The sequence below is a fragment of the Alligator mississippiensis genome, chromosome 7 (assembly GCF_030867095.1).
Source record: "Alligator mississippiensis isolate rAllMis1 chromosome 7, rAllMis1, whole genome shotgun sequence".
In the NCBI taxonomy this organism is placed as follows: domain Eukaryota; kingdom Metazoa; phylum Chordata; order Crocodylia; family Alligatoridae; genus Alligator; species Alligator mississippiensis.
In genome coordinates this window covers 66164234-66182544 of record NC_081830.1, presented here as the reverse complement: position 1 = coordinate 66182544, position 18311 = coordinate 66164234, and the positions used below count along the sequence as shown (strand labels likewise).

Sequence of the window (18311 nt, the reverse complement as noted above, 5' to 3'; positions counted from 1 at the left end):
TGTCTCTCTGGCTGCAACATAAACTAGCAAATACCAGAAAATTTACAGCTGGAGCTGACCTTGTCACCAACGATTGGACACACTTTACAAAAGGACACTGGCATGATGATTATGGACTGCACCAGTACTGACTGCACATTCTCTGAATTTTTGTGCTCTCTGTCATAGTCATTCTGCTGTCATAGGGTGCATCCCCACATGCAGGGGTGTGTGCTTGCAGTGGCAAAAATATTAAGAGCACAAATTTGCGGTGCTACGTTTTGCCGCAATGCATGCCGCTGCAAGAGCACTTGGGTGTGGGGCAAATTGCCCTGCTTCAGGAAAACTGCCCTTTTCACACTCCTCCTAGATCTCAGCATGCTGGAGGAGCTGGAGAACAACTAAAGGAGTGGAGATGCTGTGGCCAGCAGCCAGAGTGTCTCCCAGGAGGACCAAGCCTCTGCGTTTGCTGGTGCATGCTCCTCTCACATGTGCTGTGTTGCTTTTCTTCATGCTGGTTTTTTTTTGCTTCTGGGATTTCCTGGTAGCAAAATCTGCCCCTTCGCTGCAGTGCAGAGCATGTTTTAACATCCAGGCATGTAGATTGTGGTTCTGCAAAAGAGGTTTGCAGCACCAAGAACCACAAGTGCCTGCACGTCTGGATGCAGCCATAGAGGCACAGAAAAATAGGACTGGAAGAGACCTCAGGGGGTCATGTAGTCCAGCCCTCTACTCGAGGGCTTTTTTTTTTGCCAGGAAAAAAGACAGGCTCAATGGCTACTTGCAGTTGTGTAAAAACCCTACTTTAAGCTCAGCACCAACTGCAGTGCATGCCCAGAAGAGACATCACAGTAGTTGGATCTGGCTCACCCAAAATCTGTATAGATTGGGTACTTCAGCAGGGCTTTTTGGTGCTTTTATCTAATAGTTGATTGAATCAGCTTTAGATAAAAGTGCCAAAAAGCCCTGCTGAAGTGCCCAGTCTATACAGACACTGCGGACCTGGGTTGAACTAACACGCTGCCTCTTCTGGTAAAGCACTGTTTTGTTTTGTTTTGTCACGTCTGTCCACGACCAACTTGTTCATTTTGTGAATAGGAACATCACAGACTCAAATGATAGTAGCTTGAGGCCCAATCCACAAAGTTTGGAAAACTGAGTTACATATCAGGCAGTCATGACAAGCAGTATTTCCCTCTTAGGGAGCAGGGGTGGTAATCAAACAGCACTGTTAAAAGACAGGGGAAAACACAGCAACACAAGAAACCTAAGACTACCACCCCAAGATCTCTCACGTGACCTGGGGTGAGAACAAACTACAACCCTCCACCCTTCATTAGGCACCACTCAGAGTTTGTTGACTTACCTCACAAAAGTCCAGGTTTTGGGCAGATCAGTCTCTTGTCCCTGCATGATATTATTAAGCTCAAAGGGATCAGTACCCATCTCAGCTGAAGCAACTACTGCTCTGCTCCTGTGTAGGGAAGCCCTCACCACTAGCTGTAACCCCGTGACTCTCAGCAGCAGTGCAAGGTAGAAGCAGGGCTTCAACGGAGTCCTGGCACATGCCAGCAGAATGATACTCCAACCAAACTGCAGAGCTCTTAGCTGGGTGAAGAAAGGGCTTTTCCAAGGGGAACTCACCACACTGAAAGCTTTGTTCTCAGGGGTGCTAGCTGATGTAGTCCTGGTTGTCACCATTCTTCAACACATTTTGGCTTTTCAGGTTGTCTCAAATTAGACTCTGCAATATAAATAGCATCATGCGGTTCTCCATGGCCTTCTCAGAGAGGGATAGATATCTTTCTCAGAGCTCCGCTGTCTGACCATTACAGGCTATAGTAAGGCTCGGGTGACCTTTGCCCTCAGGCACACTTGATATAGGTCACGTGCTAAACCAAACACGACGCATAGTGTTTTGTCCATCTCCCAACTCCAAAACTCAATGGCTTTTTAACAAAATTCTCCCAAACTGTCACATTACATGTGCAAAGAAGGCATGCAAACAAGACACACATCCTCTAACCAGTTCCCCTGGCTCATCCACAGATACCAGCAGAGGCCTCCCTCCTTGGTAAGGTCTCTGTACATCTAGGCTAGGTACAGACATTACACTTATCATGCGTTAAGCATGCAAAAAGCACTCTACAGCCATAACCAAGCAGACATTCATAGAACATAGAGCACTTTAAAAATGGTGGCTCTTGCTCTAAGATAACCCTGGATAGATGTGGCATCACACTAGAACACTTTAGGTTACAGCACTTTATCGAACATCTGTACCAAAGACCATTATGACTCAAGTTAGTTTGCAGTCCCCTGGCATCCCAGAGACTCCTCAGAGGGCAACATGTTAGCTTTGGCTAGTGCTCTCGCCTACTCTGATCCAGCCCCTCCACCCAAGGCTCTCACAGAGAGGAGACAGAAAAGGCTTTATCTCCTCCCTGTGCAGCCGGGTGGAGTTGCGGGGGGGGGGGGGGAAGCAGTGTAGGAATAGAGCCCCATTGCTGCGTGGGTCCCCCCCAGCTTGCTGACTTGGGTTTGGGGGTGGCCAGACTAGGTCCACATGGCAGATAGGCTCCGTTCCCCCAGCTATAGCCAGGAGCTGCAGTTTGTGGCTGTACCACTTTTCACCATAATGGGAACTGGGAGTCGGGGGCAGGGAACAGACCCTCCTCTGCTACGTGGACCCAGACTGGCCCTTTCCAAGACCCAAGCCAGCAACCTGTGGGGCGGGAGCCCACATAGCCAGCTGGGGGGGGTGGGGAGGGGCCTGGGGAGAAGGGCTGCTCTGGCAGCCTCCTGGGAGGTGTGCAGGAGCACCCCAGCCTGGTGGCCTTAGGCAATGCAGGCCGCTTTCATTCTCCTTCCCTCTCCTCAAGGTGAACGGCAGTTCTGTTCACTCCCACAGTAATCTAGGGCACTTTGAATAAAGCATGGTAATTAGAGTGCTTCTGCCTTGGGCTTCTTGAACATCTATACTTAGTCCTAGAGTTCTGCTAGGGCTGCTAGGTGTCTGCAGCAAGCTCCTCATTCTTTTAAGGCTTCAGGCCACAGAGTTATGCAAAATATTGGGAAGGGTTTGGGTACAGCCAGTTCCAATGCCTTGGTGAGTGGAGAAGAACAGCAAATCCTTGCAAAGGAATAAAGCCAAGTACTTGATTTTAGCTGGGTTTTATTGTAGGCTGAGTGATGGAGAGGCATGTCTGGCTGGGCTGTGGAAAGCAAGACAATGACACTCATTAAGTATCTGGGTGGAAGTTGTGCATCTGCAAAAATAGTCATGGTTGTGCTATTTGCCTGGTGTGTGCTGTGAGACAAGGATGGTGTTTTCTGGATGCAGTCTGAATACTGGCATGGGGGAAATGATCTGGTGCTGGGAATGCAAGCTGGTGCTAGGGGCACAGGCAATGAACATTGTCCATATTTGTCATCAATGTCTATCCCAAATGTCCTTATGCTCCTCAGTCTGGCTCTAACAACGGAGTCAGAAACTTCTAGTGGAATCCACTGCTAGTGCCAATTGCTTCTGAATAATCCAACAGGTATATTTAAATTGATGTCACCTCTTCCTGGTAACGGAAACAATGTGGCCTGCAAGCAGAGCAGAACTGGCCCATCTTCTTGTTGGTTCTGTGGCTTGTCGGTGTGAAGATATTTACCTATGGAAATGGCTGAGCCTTGATTTTCTGAAGCAGCACTGACCAAATCTTGGGTCCATCTGCATTTGTAGTAAAACTGTTCTTAGTACTGGTTTTGCTACAAATAGGTCGTCAATACCACTGTCAACCACAGGTAAAATACCTAATCTGGTCAAATTGTAGAGACGTTGGCCACTCAAGAATTGCTACACTTGAGCATGAAAATAAAAATTTATGTTCCAAGCCCACACCCCTTGAAGTCAATGGGATTTTTATCAGTCTTTCAACAGGCTCTAGCTCAGATCCTTAACTTTAGCAGAATACAATGTGACTTAACTGTCCCGCACAGCCTTACTCCAATGCTTATATTTTAATCCACATACCATTCTAGGGAAGAAGTAAGCATGATTCTCTCCATTTCCCAATGGGGGAAAGCAAAGCAAAGAAGTCTCATGATGGGAGACTGTGGAATCAAAATTAGAATTCAGGTGTTTCTTTCTGCTCTGCCACTCTCTCAGCTCAGTAACGTGACGTGGGTGAAGGGAGGGATTCAACACAGTGGGCCTGGAATGTGGTAGGCTGAATTTAGCTGACTGATGCTGCTTGCTGCTGTTTGTATAAGCCCTGTTTAAGCCAATACAAAGAGAGATCACAAAATGTCTTTGGTAGGACAGGAATGCAGGAACTTTTTGTTCTACTCACCACCTGCTTACCTCCAAAACTATTTATCCCCATGTTGATCTATATTATTAACTGAACATTGACAGAGAGGTGAAGGGCACTCATGAACTTGGCTGTTTTATTTGATAAATTCACAAAACTGTCAGAGCAGAACCTTCCTTGCTCTGTGCATGAACTGTCCTCTTTTGAAGGAGCACAGTGGGTACTCTACACATTGTTTTACTTAATATTTTGCACTAAGTGGATGGTGTTGAAAAGCAAAAGAAAATGGGCATCCTTTCACTCAATCTGTATTGCTTTAGCAATCAGAAAGTTGCCCAGAAAGGGATTCTGTGGGTGTAATGGAATTCTCCCACTTGGTATAAAGCTAGCGTAGAAAGCATAGGCAACTAGTGCCCCCTTAGTCAGGGGGGCACATGCCCCCCCCATGACCAGTCCTGCCAATGGGGGTCCCCTGCGGCCAATCTCTCTGCCTGGGGGGGATATCCATGGTTAATCCCACAACAGCCTATCGCTGCGGCCGATCATTGCAGCCGCTTCCAGGGGTGGCTGCAGCCACTTCTGGGAGCGGCTGCAGCGATCAGCTGGTTTGCAGTAGGGGCACCAGCACTCCTGCCTGCCCCACCCCGCCCATTGCCTAAATGGTGAGCACAGCACCAGCGCTCTCGGGTGCATGTGCACCCCTGTGCACCCCCTACACGTCACCACTGGTAGAAAGCTCCCTACTACCCCCTCCCTCATCTCCAGCCCAAACATATCCAGGCCAGGAAAACAAACAAATTCTTTCAAAATAATCTGGGTGATACAGTAGTCATTTTCTGAACTTGTCTCCACCTGTTTTATTACTAGAGATGTTCATATGAAAACAGCATCTTTTCCCCATTGAAGTTTGTCCATTTTTGTATTTTTCTGTCTCATTTCATGTTCCAAGTCTGTGACATTGCTGCTGCTTCATGGCGATTATAATGCCATAAAGAAGGAGGATGCCTCCACTGAGGAATAAGGAGCAGGAACAGATGGAAATCTTAAGGAAAACAATAAATCTTGTTTTTCTTTTAAGTCTTACACAAAGGAAGGAAGAAAGCAAGCCCTGAGTCAGCGGAATTGTTTTAAATAGCAGATTTTCCAAGAGTGTCAGCATCTCTTCAGGCTGAATTGAAAGAAGGGAAAATAGTTTACATCTAATAAGAAACTGTCTTTAATTTTCTAGCTATTGTAGCCAGAATTGACATATTTGAGTTTTAAGTTTGCAAACTCCCTGACCTTGGCCATTCAGTGCAACACAGCAGGGATTCCTGAGTTGGGATGACTTCAAGTCCTACTAGAATCAGTCAGGTGATATCATGAATGACTTGTGTCTCCTGAGCCTGTGGGGGCATGGCGACCACCTGCAGGCAGTGGCACCGGTGGTGGTGGCAGGGGGGGGCGTGGTGGTGGACCAAGCAGGGACTGCCTGCAGGTGGCCATGGTGATGTCAGCAGCAAGGTCCGGCTGAGCAGGTACCACCTGCAGGCGGCTGCGGCAGTGTCATTAGTAAGGAGTGGGGTGGTTAGCAGCAACTGTCCCCACATGCCAGCAGCAGCGCTGGCAGCAGCTAATCTCAGGGGGGGACACGTGACCCCTTCTGCCCCCCCACCCCCATGCATTGCCTATGGGTGATATAAAAACAATTCTATGATTCATTTTTATTTAAAAAATAAAGAACTTCATAAAGTTATAATGTCTGTTTAGCTCTTGATGTCAGTTCTTAAATATATTATCTGTATGCAGTGGCAAATATCATAGCATGCATCATTATAGTGCCTAATTGTCTTCTTCTATCCCACACAAGTGCATGCTGTGCTGCTCTTACTTATTACCTTTCTTTTAGCATGGACATCTATGTAACCTATCTATTTTTTTTATATTAGCAGTAGGCTGAAATTTTGACTTGTTTTATGCCAGTGAAATCTCCCTGAAAGCAGGTTTTGACTCTAAGGCTTCTTGTAGTGAATTCCACATGGAAAATCTTCCATGTTCATCTGCCATTTCTTTTGCTAGACAGAGGCATGATCTAAAGACTACTGTACTGATGTCAATAGGGAGACTCCCATTCACTTCAATAGGATCTGAATCCTGCCATAAGTGCTTTACTAACCATCTAATGCACAAACAATGGTGTCATAAACCTGTTTGTGGGGGTACCCCCAGGCCATATCTACACAAGACTCTGACTGCACAGTAGCTCATTACTATTGCACAGTAGCATTGCGTGGCACACAGCATGGTGAGACACTAGTGCACAGTAGTAATGAGCTACTGTGCAGTCAGTGTTACCAAAGAGCCATTTGGGGACGCTACTGTGCAGTAATGCTGGTTACTGTGCAGTCATTTAGTATATGCAAATACTAAATGACTACACAGTAACAACTGCACAGCCAGTGTCTCGTGTAGATGCAGCCCCAGAGTCCCAAATTTCTGCCTGCTGTTCTGCTGCTAGTCCCAAGAAACAGACCAAGGTTTGCCCCAGGATAATTCCTTACCCTTGCAAGTCGTGGCTGTGCTCTTATACCCTACAGCAGGGGTTTTCAACCTTTTTTAATAAGTGTACCCCCGGTGGCTGGACATGAAGCAGCGTGGGGGTGGCACGTAGCCAGACGGGGGAGGATTGTGGCGAGCGATCGGACACAAAGGAGAGGTGTGGCAGGGTCTGCGTGGCCAAACATGGAACGGTGGCTGCACAGCCCACCCAGGCAGCCCCAGGGGGTGCTGCCACCATGGAGCCAGCGGGGGAGGATTGTGGCGAGTGATCGGACACAAAGGAGAGGTGTGGCAGGGTCTGCGTGGCCAAACATGGAGCGGTGGCTGCACAGCCCACCCAGGCAGCCCCAGGGGGTGCTGCCACCATGGAGGGAAGGACCAGGCCCCCTGCAGCTCAGGGGCTGGACAGCCCACTGGCAGCTCAGGCAGGCAGGCTCCGCTGGGGAAAAAAAGTTGCCAGGGGCCTGATCTTTTTTTTTTTCTCAGAGCCTGAATGCCTCTCCTGCAGCTGGGGGGCATGCTGCTGGTGGGCCCTGAGCTGCAGGGTGCCCTGGTCCTTCCCTCCATGGTGGTGGCACCCTCTGGGGCCGCCCGGGTGGGTGGGTAGCGGGAGGGTGCTGCCCCAGCTCGGAATCAACACGCAGCCCAATTCAACTCTTTTCTGAGCCCAATATGGGGCAGCACCCACACAGCTAGTAGCCTGCCCAGGCAGCCCTGGGGGGTGCTGCTGCTGTGGAGGGAAGGACCGGGGCCCCTGCAGCTCAGGGGATGCTTGGTCCACTGGCAGCTCAGCCCCCAGCTGCAGGGGTTGGCAGTCTTTGCAGAAAAAAACAGGATTGGGCCCCTCACGTTAACAGTGATGGAAGCCCCTAAATTGAAATGGTGGGTTTTTAATCATCACAATTAAAAAGCGACCATTTCAATTTAGGGAACTAAACTCCCATCATGTGTACAAGCATCCTTAGATAGCCACCTAAACACTTCCAAACTATCCCCTCCCCCCATCAGCATTCTCCAGTTTGTTCCTGAATCTCAGATGCCTCTCACATTTTTTTTTTCTTTGGGTCTCTGGAATTCCTCTAGCTAATTCCAGTACACTATGATATGCTGACCATTAAGAGGTTGATTTTACCATTACAAGCAGACTACTTTGGGTGCCCTTCCCAACAATAGCTTCTCTGCCTGTTTTTGTGGGGTGACAATTGTTCTTCCCATGTCACAATGGCAAGAGATACTTAGAAGTTTGGCCTACTCCCTTTGCTGTAAGTATGCATCCTTCAGTTGTCTTGCCTAACCATGTCCAAAATCATAAAAGTATAAACAGACACCATAACGTAATCCATATAGAGATAAAAGTGACATAAATGAATATAGCATACCATTGGCTTTTCAACAATACCACATATGCCATATCAGTAAAACAAACACAAGAAAATCTGCAGGATGTCCCCAGAGTCACCTCAAAATATGATGAGGCTTATGACAAATAGATCTGATTTCATGCACACCTTCCATATTCTACTTGCCCATTCCATGTCTAGGGAAATCAATTTATCATCACAAAGGAAAACCTGGCCTTTTCAAACTGCTAAGACATATGATTTAGGATTATTTAGTTTATTTAAATCAGTATGATGGATGTGGCAGAAATGCCTGAATTCCACTGCCCTCAGCCAGAGCCTGCTGATAATCATGCCCTCAGATCCAGGACCTGCAGCTCTTACATGTACGACTCTTCCATTAATATCAATGGGATTTTTGCTCAAGTACGCTCCGCAGGTTTGAGACCTTACTGTCTCTTCCTGTCTTGCTTGAAATCAATGGCAAATTCTCATTGCTCTCCATGGTGTCAGATCACACTGCTAGTGTACAAACAGTGCAATCTGCCTACAGCCCTCATCGGTTCCCACAGTGTGAGCTGAGAGCAGGTTCTCTGAATCTTGCAGGACTTGGTGTAGTAGAAGGGTATCTCTGGCATGTTGCACTGCAGGGAAATCAATCTAGTCCCTCTGCTATTATGCTATATTAGGTATTTCTCATGGGCCCATGACTGAACTAATAGCAGGTCCTGCTTTTGGCTAAGTCAGAACTGAACTCCCTGGACCAGTGCTGTAGATTAGGCTATAGACTGTGCATGCTGTGGGAGGATGTTGCTGGCGTATTTCATAGAGCTGTATATGTGCAGCTTCTAAGGTCTCCTCAGAATCAGACAGCAAGATTACAGGAAGGTGACACCTCATACTTGTCCATGCCTGATCATTACTAACATTTTACACGTCTGCATTGTATTGAGGGACACACTCCTCTAGGACACAGGGAACCATTTGCATGAGTTGCTCTCTCCACCTGTCCCTTGCATTAGGTTAGAGCACAGGCCAGAGAGGCTGTAAGATAGATGATGGTGACAGGGGATGAAAAAGTGATGGCAGAACATGGCGAACTCATTTGTTTTTCTTGACTCCGAAAAAGAGTGAAAACTATTTGCTGAGCACTTGTGAATGACAAATACATTTGCAGGAAAAGGAAAGGAGCAGGAACTAGAGAGCAGAAAAAGGTTTAAGCTTGTCAGGTAACTTGAAGGAATAATTCAACCCATTCTAACCCTGAGCATCCTGCTTTTCCACAAAGGACGTGCCTGCACTATAGACTGTCATCTCAGCTGTGCAGCATTTTAACTGGTCATCTCTTGTGCAGATATTAATACTACTGGGTGAAACCTGAGCTAGGCTTTATTAGTGGGTGGAATGTGGTTCATGTAGACATCTCCGTCTTCTAGTCTGGAGGTATTTAAGTGTAACCAATTACGTTTACAAGTAGGAAGGTCAAGATATACTCATCTGACCCAGGGTAAAATGCTGAGAATGAAAACCTGTGTGTTTGGCCTCACTCTGATGAAGTCTAAAATGCCCAGGAGAGCTACATCTTCAAGACAATATTGATCAACAGTTAATCATTGCCCATTAACTGTTGCACTGCAATACCAAAAAAACCCAGGGCATTTTGACTGACTGCTGCTTTAAGGAAAAAATGTCAGCTTGAAAATTATTCAGGTCAAAAACTGAGTTGAAAGTAGTTCAGACACTACAAATGCTTTTAGATTTCTTGTCTTGCCCTTAAAGTTTTATAAACCTTTTAAAAAAATAAAACATTTTTCTCCCCTCCGACACTATATCCAAGACCCAGCCAAGCAAGCTGAGACAGAGAACTGGCTACACACAGTATCTAGAAACCAGTCTAGTTAGATTGGTGAAGCCCCCTCACATGGACACTCCTAAAATGTGCTGATTGGCTTAACTTGGCAAGGGATCAGTATCAGCTAAATCAATATAAGGCCCTGACTTAGACCAGTAGCTTTACAAAAGGGTTTTGCACTGATGTATCTACATTAATTTAATATAATCAGCTCAACTTTTGTGTTTGGACAAAGGGTAATATATTCAAAAGTGAGTTAGGATCCTAAGGCTCATCTTTTTCAAATTACTTTATCTCATTAGCATCACAAATGTGGTCCCATTTTCAAACATGATTCAGAACCAAGGTCTTGAGAATTAGCTGAGAATTAGGCTTCTACAAGTGTCTCCCAGAAATCACACTTAGGTTAGGGAGAGAAGTTACACATAAACTGGTTTAAGTGATCAGAAACTAGTTTAAACCTGTAACAGAACAAAAGTTCAGTGCACATAAACCAGTTTCAAAATGGCTGAAACTGGTTTGAGATAAACCTGGTTGAATGTAGTATCAGACTTAACTGATTTGGGTCAAACCGGTTTATGAAATTTCTGTCCCAGACCCCTTCCTGGTTTAAGTTAAACCAGAGTCCCCCAGCATCCTCTGCAGCCCTGAGTTGGGATGTTCTCTCCGCTTGGCTGGCTCCATCCCTCTGCTCTCTAGCCCAAGCAGGGGTTGGGGTATGGCCAGATATGTCTAGGCATGGCCCTGTTAAGGCAAAGTGGACAGGGAGGGGGTTAATTCTTCCCTCTTTCCCCTCCCCATCCCACAGCACAGCGGGGTCTGCATGTTTGTGGGTGAGCAGTGGAGACAGAAGCAACGCTGGGTTTGGCAGACCCCAGCTGTGGCAGAAGTGATGGAGGGAGGAATTAACACCCTCTCTGCCGCCTTTGCCTTAATGGGGGTCATGCTGGGATGGTGTCTGACCACACCCCCACTGCTGAAGCAGCAAGGGGAGGGGAAGGCACAGCAACCTCTATCAGGGTGCCCCAGGGAATGCAAGCACAGAGGGGGTTTATTTCCCACCTCCCTTCCCTGTCCCACTGGCAGGGATCACAGCCATCCTGGCATGGCCCCATTAAGACTAAGGGGGCAGGGAGGGGATTGATTCTCCCCCCACCACGGGACCGTAGCTGGGGTGAAGTAGTCCCCCTCCTCTCCCCTCCACCTCTGCGGGGTGGGGAGGGGGGCTCTGTGCAGTGCTGCCCAGCCCCAGAGGGGGATTCTTCCCCCTCCTTCTCCTGCCTCCACTGCCACTGCCACAGGGTTGGGAGAGGGGCTCTGTGTTGCACTGTCCAGCCTGGTCCCACCTGGGCATGGGAAGCAGCTGTCACTAAGCTGCAGCCACTGGGGAGGGCCCTGCCCCTGCTGCCCAGGGTAGCTCCCGGCTGTCAGGGAGCCACTGCAGTGGGCAAGGCACTCCCCCCCTCCTCCTCCTCTGCCACAGGGGTCTGGCCATGCCCCCATCTGGCCACGCTCCCTCTTCCCCAACCCTCAAACCCTGCAGACGAACGTGGAGGTTTAAACTCTTACTCAGTCATACTCAGACCTGCCAGGGCCTGGCCATGCCCTCCCCTTCTCAGCTCAGGTTCCCTGCAGAAGGGAAGGGAGGGCTGCTTTAGCAACCCCAGGCTTCTGATCTGAGGCAATGCAGGCATGTGCCTGCATTTCCAGAATGAAAAGTGGATGTCTGTCCTCTTGCAAATCAGCTCAATCTCTGCAGGTTAGACTAACCTGCAAAGATTGAATCAATTCAGACTTGGACATTTTTGAATATCTGTCCCTAGTCTTAGGCTCCTACATTATTGAGACACTTCTGAAAAATTTTCCCAAATCTTTGCCTAGTGCCCACAGCCAGGAAGTATATGGCTCTCACCAGGGGCTACACATAAGGGGTGCAGGCACACCCCCTGAGAGCGCCGGAGCATCCCCTGTCAGGCCGCTCTCCTTGTATAGCCAGCGGGCAGGGGGGGCAGGTGGGAGCACCAATGCCTCCCTTGTGAGTGCTGGCCAGGGAGCGGGGCCACCAGCAAAAGCGGTTGCATTGCTTCTGGAAGTGGCCACGGAGCTCCAGAAATGGTGCGGCTGCTTTTACGGTGAGAGAGATTGGCGCCCTGCAGCCAACGGGATCGGCCACCAGGCCCTCCCCCCACCACTGGCCAGCAGGATTGGTTGCTGGAAGACCCCCCGGTCGCTGACTGGTGTCGGGGCGGCACGTGCCCTCCCTGACTCAAGAGGCACCAGACACCCATGGCTCTCACAGGTGTCTCTTGTAGTATTGGAAGTGAAACATGTATAGAGGGCAGTGTGGGCCATGCATGGACAGTATCCCTTTCCCTTGATTCCTTCTGCTTCTCACCCAAGCACACAGGAGAATCTGTCAGGAGGTCTTTGCTCAGGATGAGCCTGAACCCACATGAGCATTTCTTAGTATTTCATGTTTTTATTTATTACTATTTCATAAACTGCTTGGATAATAAAGGATTATAGCACAGTAGTTTGCCATCAAGGAAACCACAAGCAACAAACAAAAGATGTTATCTGTAACATATGGTTCTTATTTGAGGAAATATGTCTGGTTACATTAATTGACATAGTAAGACTCTAGGCTGTTCTGTTTTATAATCCCTTGTAGTTGTCTTAGCAACAGAAAAACTAATGACACTGATATCAGAGTTCAAAACAAATATGAACATCCCCCACACATACACATGCATTCAAGGCGGGAAGAGATGTTTGCCTCATGAAATAAAAAGGCATCAATTTTACTGTGCGGGCCAGGAGCGATCCGGGGCCCTTTTGTGCACGCGGGCTGTGGCCAGCAGCCCGGGCACGCGGGGTTGGAGAAAACAGGCGGCGAGCTAGAATTAGTCATGGACGCGTAGTGGTTGATTTAAGATTGTTTACTTACACCAAAGATGGTCGCGGTGTAGGCTGGACAGTTTCCAGGCACAGCTCCGCTTAAATCCTCGTTTGAGGACTACGACAAGCTCGGTCTCTCCTACGGAGTTGTCGAGGCTCCGTGGATCCGTCTTTTTTGCGCGCAGGGAGGGGTACGTCTAGGAATCAATCGGCGATGGGGAGAGGCCAGAGGCTGATCAGACCCCTGTTGCCTATTAAGAAATGCGTTGGGTCCAATAGGATCCGCAGCGCTTAGAGATCTTCACACAGGGTGAAGACTCCTCCTCCTGGTGTTCATGGAGTCCTCCCTTGCGGGGTTCTCCTCGGAGTTCTCTCTCTCTCTTTCTCTCCAACTTGGGCGGAAACCACTCAAGCCTCTTATACGGCTAGCAAGCCAATCACTAGCTGCCACGTGTGCATAATTTAATACAAGCCAATAATGGGGCTCGAATTCTAATACAAATGGCGGGAACTCTTTGCAACGAGCATTTCTCAGATGCAAAGAAGAAATGCACACGGCAAAGAAAGCTGCAAATCTGGAGGGAAAATAATTTAGCAGTGCCAAAGCACACACAAAACAAAAATCACATCTTTGGGTTGTGACATTTACAACTGCACTTCAACACAGAAAAGAGAACTGTAGCAGGGAAGCCAATGTTCTGGCTCTGCAAAATTTTCCCATCTCTTGTAGGTTTAATAACCTTGGTTAGAAAAGAAAAACGTGAGACTTATCTAGGGCTACCATATTCCCAGTATCATGATTTCCAATGGTTTCCAATCACTGATACCAATATTTATGTAATTTCTGTCCCTAACCTAAAAGACCTGCAGAATTATGGTCCAAAATCATGTATTAAATATAGACATTGGATTTATGACACATTACAACCTGCCTGACATCTGATAACCCCAGGTAACCTGTCTGCATTTTACTACCTACAGTCTATCACCAGATCAACATTCCCCCTTTCCCCTCCCTGCCCCACCCACCTGTCTCATACCTATTGTCTGCTATTCCCTCTGATCCTTATTGCCATGCATTTGCATTTTCACAAACCTGCATTTTGCATATTGGCTTCCATGCCCACCTGGACAGCACACAAAACACCACCAGACTCTCCCTATGCCTGAAGAAGGATGTTTGTGCTGAAAGCTTGCAGCGAACAACTTTTCCAACTGCTTAGTTGATCTAATAAAAGATACCACACATTTACCCAAATAACATTGTCTGAACTTCTGTTGTGTTACAGATTTGAATCTGTTTCCAATCACTGATACCGATTTATATTTCTGTCCCTAGCCTAAAAGACCTACAGAATAATGGTTCATGTGGCTACCTTCAGTTCTGTTTAGGAAGATGTCCAGAGATTTTAGTATTTAAAGAGAAGGTATCACTTTAAATAAGCTGGGCAAATTGTCAAACTTGGCCGCTTAACTTCAGTTCATAACCAATATTTCAATGAGTGATGTGATATTCAGTAGTATCTACTGACTTCACTGGGAAGCGTGGCAGCTCCCTACTTCTACAGATCAGTTTGCTGTGATTTAGGTCCCTAAATAAGTGTTAAGGAGGTAAATGTTAGAGATTTGATAATATAGGTCTGTGTGCTGTAAATGAAGAAATAGATACAAATGTCAGGTCAGCTTGCCTTACAACAGAAGGAAGGCCAGTGTACAATCTCTTCCTAGGGGCCTTCTTCTTGGTTGCATTTCTCTAAGCTTGGAAAATGAAAATTAGTCAAGTCACTTTCACTTCTCTTTATTGTTTTCGGTTACTCAGTACTGCAATATTTGAAATGTGGACACTGTAAGGGAATGCTTTCCTTCCTTTACTGGTAGTCTCAGTGGGGAAATCAGGAAGCAGAACGGACTGAACTCCCCTTGGTATAGCACTTTCAGTTCAGGGTTGGAACACCATGGCAAAGTTCACACTGTTGCTGCCTGTCCCGATCTGTCCTGTGGGTAAAGAACTTTGGCCTCTAGTTTTCTTCATGCTTTACAGGAACAGTGTTTTCTTCTATATTGTTATTTGGTGTTTTAAATAGTACTACTTCAGCAAAGGGAAGGCTGCCCCCGTGGTTAATCCAAGAGTCAACGTACTCATGTTCTTAGCCCAGTCCTGCCCTAAGCTTCTTGTGTGACCCTGAGGAAGTCTTGTGTGACCTTTAGGAAGTCAAGTGCTTTACTCCATTTTAGGCACATAGCCGAAGGCATATCAACAATCATCAATGTATCAGCTGGCCTTAGCAGTCTTCCTTGCCTAGTGCAAGGGGGCAGGACCTGAAGATCTCACGAGGTCCCTTCCAGCCCCTAACATCTATGAATCTATGACTATGAAAAACAGGGTACAGTGCAGGGTCACGGAGAGATGCTCAACCTTGGTGAGGTACCAAAGCATTATGGTGGAGCTTCTCCCACACTAATGTGGCTGCTTGGCTTCTGGTAGCAGAGCTAACTCATTCAGAACTAGCCTGCGCATCTCTTTTCAGCATTGCACTGTGCTGTGTAAATGAACTTTAAGCAGTCTCGTTTTTCACAGGTGATGATCCAGCAGTTCTCACAGACAAGGACCTCATAGATTCATAGATGCTAGGGACATAAGGGACCTCAATAGAGTATCCAGTCCGACCCTCTGCCTAGGCAAGAAAGAGTGCTGGGGTCAGATGACCTGAGTCAGATGCCTATCCAGCCTTCTCTTAAAGGCCCCCAAGGTAGGGGTGCACTTCAGCACCTCTGAACCCTTTCCTCAGAGGAAGTTGACTCAAGAGCATCTGATCCTTTGATAAGTGAGGGTGAAATCCAGCTGGCTTGCAGTGGTAACATTTAAGCCTCATAAAGCACTGAGCCTAGAGGCTGCTACATAGTCACACAGGGTTTGTAGGTCACTCTTGCTTGCAGAGGTGATGACTTTGTGCTTGCCTGCTTGGGTCCAGTGTGTAAAGTAAGTTTGAGGGAGAAGCCTAGGATATGTATAGGCCCCAAGATCTGAAGTATTGTTTTGCTGCACAGTGGAGCAGCAGCTACTGGTGGGATGCACTGTAGATACACATCATTGTCTTGGGGGTGCAGGATTTCACTCCTTGAACTCCAGCTGATTACCCAGACTTTAATGGGAGGAGTAATTCTCCATCTGAGTGAAGGGCAAAGCAGTTTGGGACCCAGTCCCCAAAGTAAGGAAGTAAAGAAGCTGGCTGTGAGGAGAGCTGAGCAAATTTAGGGGGAACCAGGCATATTTATGGGATGAGTGAGAGCATGGGGTAGAAATCCTCAGAGTAGAAAAATGTATGGTATACATGGCTGCTAACTGGAAGTGAAATGCCCACTTCTGTGACTACAAACTGTAAGCAGCAGTAAATAGTGAGAAACAGTCTGTCAGCTTCCTTTCCTGAACAGGAGTCAAGTTCAGAGAGCCTTGACACATGACTCACCAGATCTGCAGATGGAAGTTGCATGCAAAAGTTGCTTTGTTTCTGGAGCAATGTCAAAAAAACCCAAGCTCATCACTTGGGATTTTCATTGTGCACACAGTGTCCTGTCAACAAAGGGCAACATTCACCACGCTCTCACCTAATCTGTGAAATAGAAATAAAAATCAGTGTCAAATGTACTTACTCATCTTCAGGAAAAGGTTCAGAAAGAGAAGACAGCACCCAATTCCTGAGGATATCACTGAACTACATAGGACATACACACTGTGCCAGACAGGGTGTGTATGACCTATTGCATGCAGAACTGCAAATATTTGAGGGACAATTAATTTTTCTTGCAAGGTATAGGCCTGATCCAAAGCTCAGAGATGTTCATTGATTTTGATAGGCCTTGGAGCAGGACCTATATGAACAAATTACAATATCCAGTTTAACATTTATGCAATTCCAGAGGCTTTCAGCTCTACCAATGCCTTGTTGTGTGCACTTGCCAGGTGACTTTCTAAGGAATATGCATTCTTCACAAGGCTTGGACAGCCAGTTCGAGGTCTTCAGAAAACCAGAGGATTCTTCTAAGCAGAACACCCATGCTTTGCAAATTTGTTTTTGGCTGTATGTTAGTCTGTGCAGATTAGCACTTTACATTTGTTAATCAGGTATGGGTATGGTATGTTGAGAATGGCCACACAGACCAGATTTGGGCTACAGTCAGGTGGGAGGAGAGGCATTACAGATTTTCTTTTCAAATTGTCTCTCCTGAAGCCTTGAGGAAAAGCAAGTGATACTGCTCTCAGCTAGGCAAATGTCAATTAGGAGTGATGGGTTTACACCCAGCGTAAAACCAGTGTATCTGCAAGGAAAACCAGACCTTCCCCTTCTTATCCTACAGCTAAATGGTGTGTGTCCCTTTTTGAGTCTTAAGAGTTTGCACTGAAAAGGCTAATGTGCCTTACTCTATGCCCTGACTACTCTGGCTGCAATGTATTATCCCATCTTGTGTGGCACGCCAAGTACCACACCTGACAGCAATCTCTACTTTTCAACAATGACAGCTGCAATGACTGAGATTGTTAAACCCATGGACGGGAGAAAAAAATCTCAAGTTAATCTTTGTCTCTTGAAATGTCCCCAAATCCATGATCTCAGCAAAGCTCAGGAGCCCAGCATAGCAGTGTGACCGAGCTTGGGGGGGTTCTTCGCTGACTTTGAGCTGCATTTGAGTTTCTGCCAAAGGGCTGCATTCCAGCTGCCAACACCTACTTGGCTTTACGTCAGCCCTGAAGTCAACAATTACAGTGAAGGCCCTGGTTGCTAGGGGGGATGAGCTGATTGTAAAGGAGCTGAAAGGGGTGGGGGTAGCATCTCACTATATACAGAAACCAGCCAGGTCTCCGAAAACTGCTTTTTACACCAAGTGTTCTGCTCCTTACCTATGTGTCCCAGGTATTAACAGACCAGTACTATAAAAGATTGCAGTCTAAGCATGTTCCAAGAGTGTCCCAATGGAAAACAAATCTTCAGAACAGCCCTATTCCTTCTAGATGGTTCCAGCCTCTCCGGAAAATGCTTGGAAAACATATAGTCTTACTCATATTATTAATTTTCAAGTCTTTTGTTCTCACCCTCAGTGATGATACCAAGGTTTTTCCTAGAAAATAAATTACTCAGAGTCCAACCCTGCAAGGTACTTGATGGGTTCAACCTCGTATTGAAGAGAAAAGGAGGTTGTGGGCTCCCAGTACCTTGTCAAATCAAAAGTTGGAGACTTCTCCCATTAGTCATGGGTATGTGAGAATACTCAAATCCTCATTCAGTGTAAGGAAGTTTGACCTATCCAAACAATATATACATGCCAGCTCTTCAACTCAGAACAATCTCTTCTCTTTCAAGCCCGAAGTCAGAACACATTCCTTCTGTGCGGCTCTTCAAAAAT

At 46.9% G+C, this 18311-nt stretch overlaps 1 long non-coding RNA gene across 1 annotated transcript in view; it reads right to left on the bottom strand.

The window, feature by feature from the left end:
- The window catches only part of LOC109284207 (uncharacterized), a 38529-nt gene that overhangs the window by 3763 nt on the left and 16455 nt on the right, over positions 1–18311 (bottom strand). Inside the window, exons 2-3 of the long non-coding RNA XR_009463492.1 lie at positions 16379–16522; positions 1624–1723 (exon numbers count right to left, since the gene is read on the bottom strand). This is a non-coding gene — a long non-coding RNA (uncharacterized LOC109284207). The remainder of the gene's footprint in view (positions 1–1623; positions 1724–16378; positions 16523–18311) is intronic.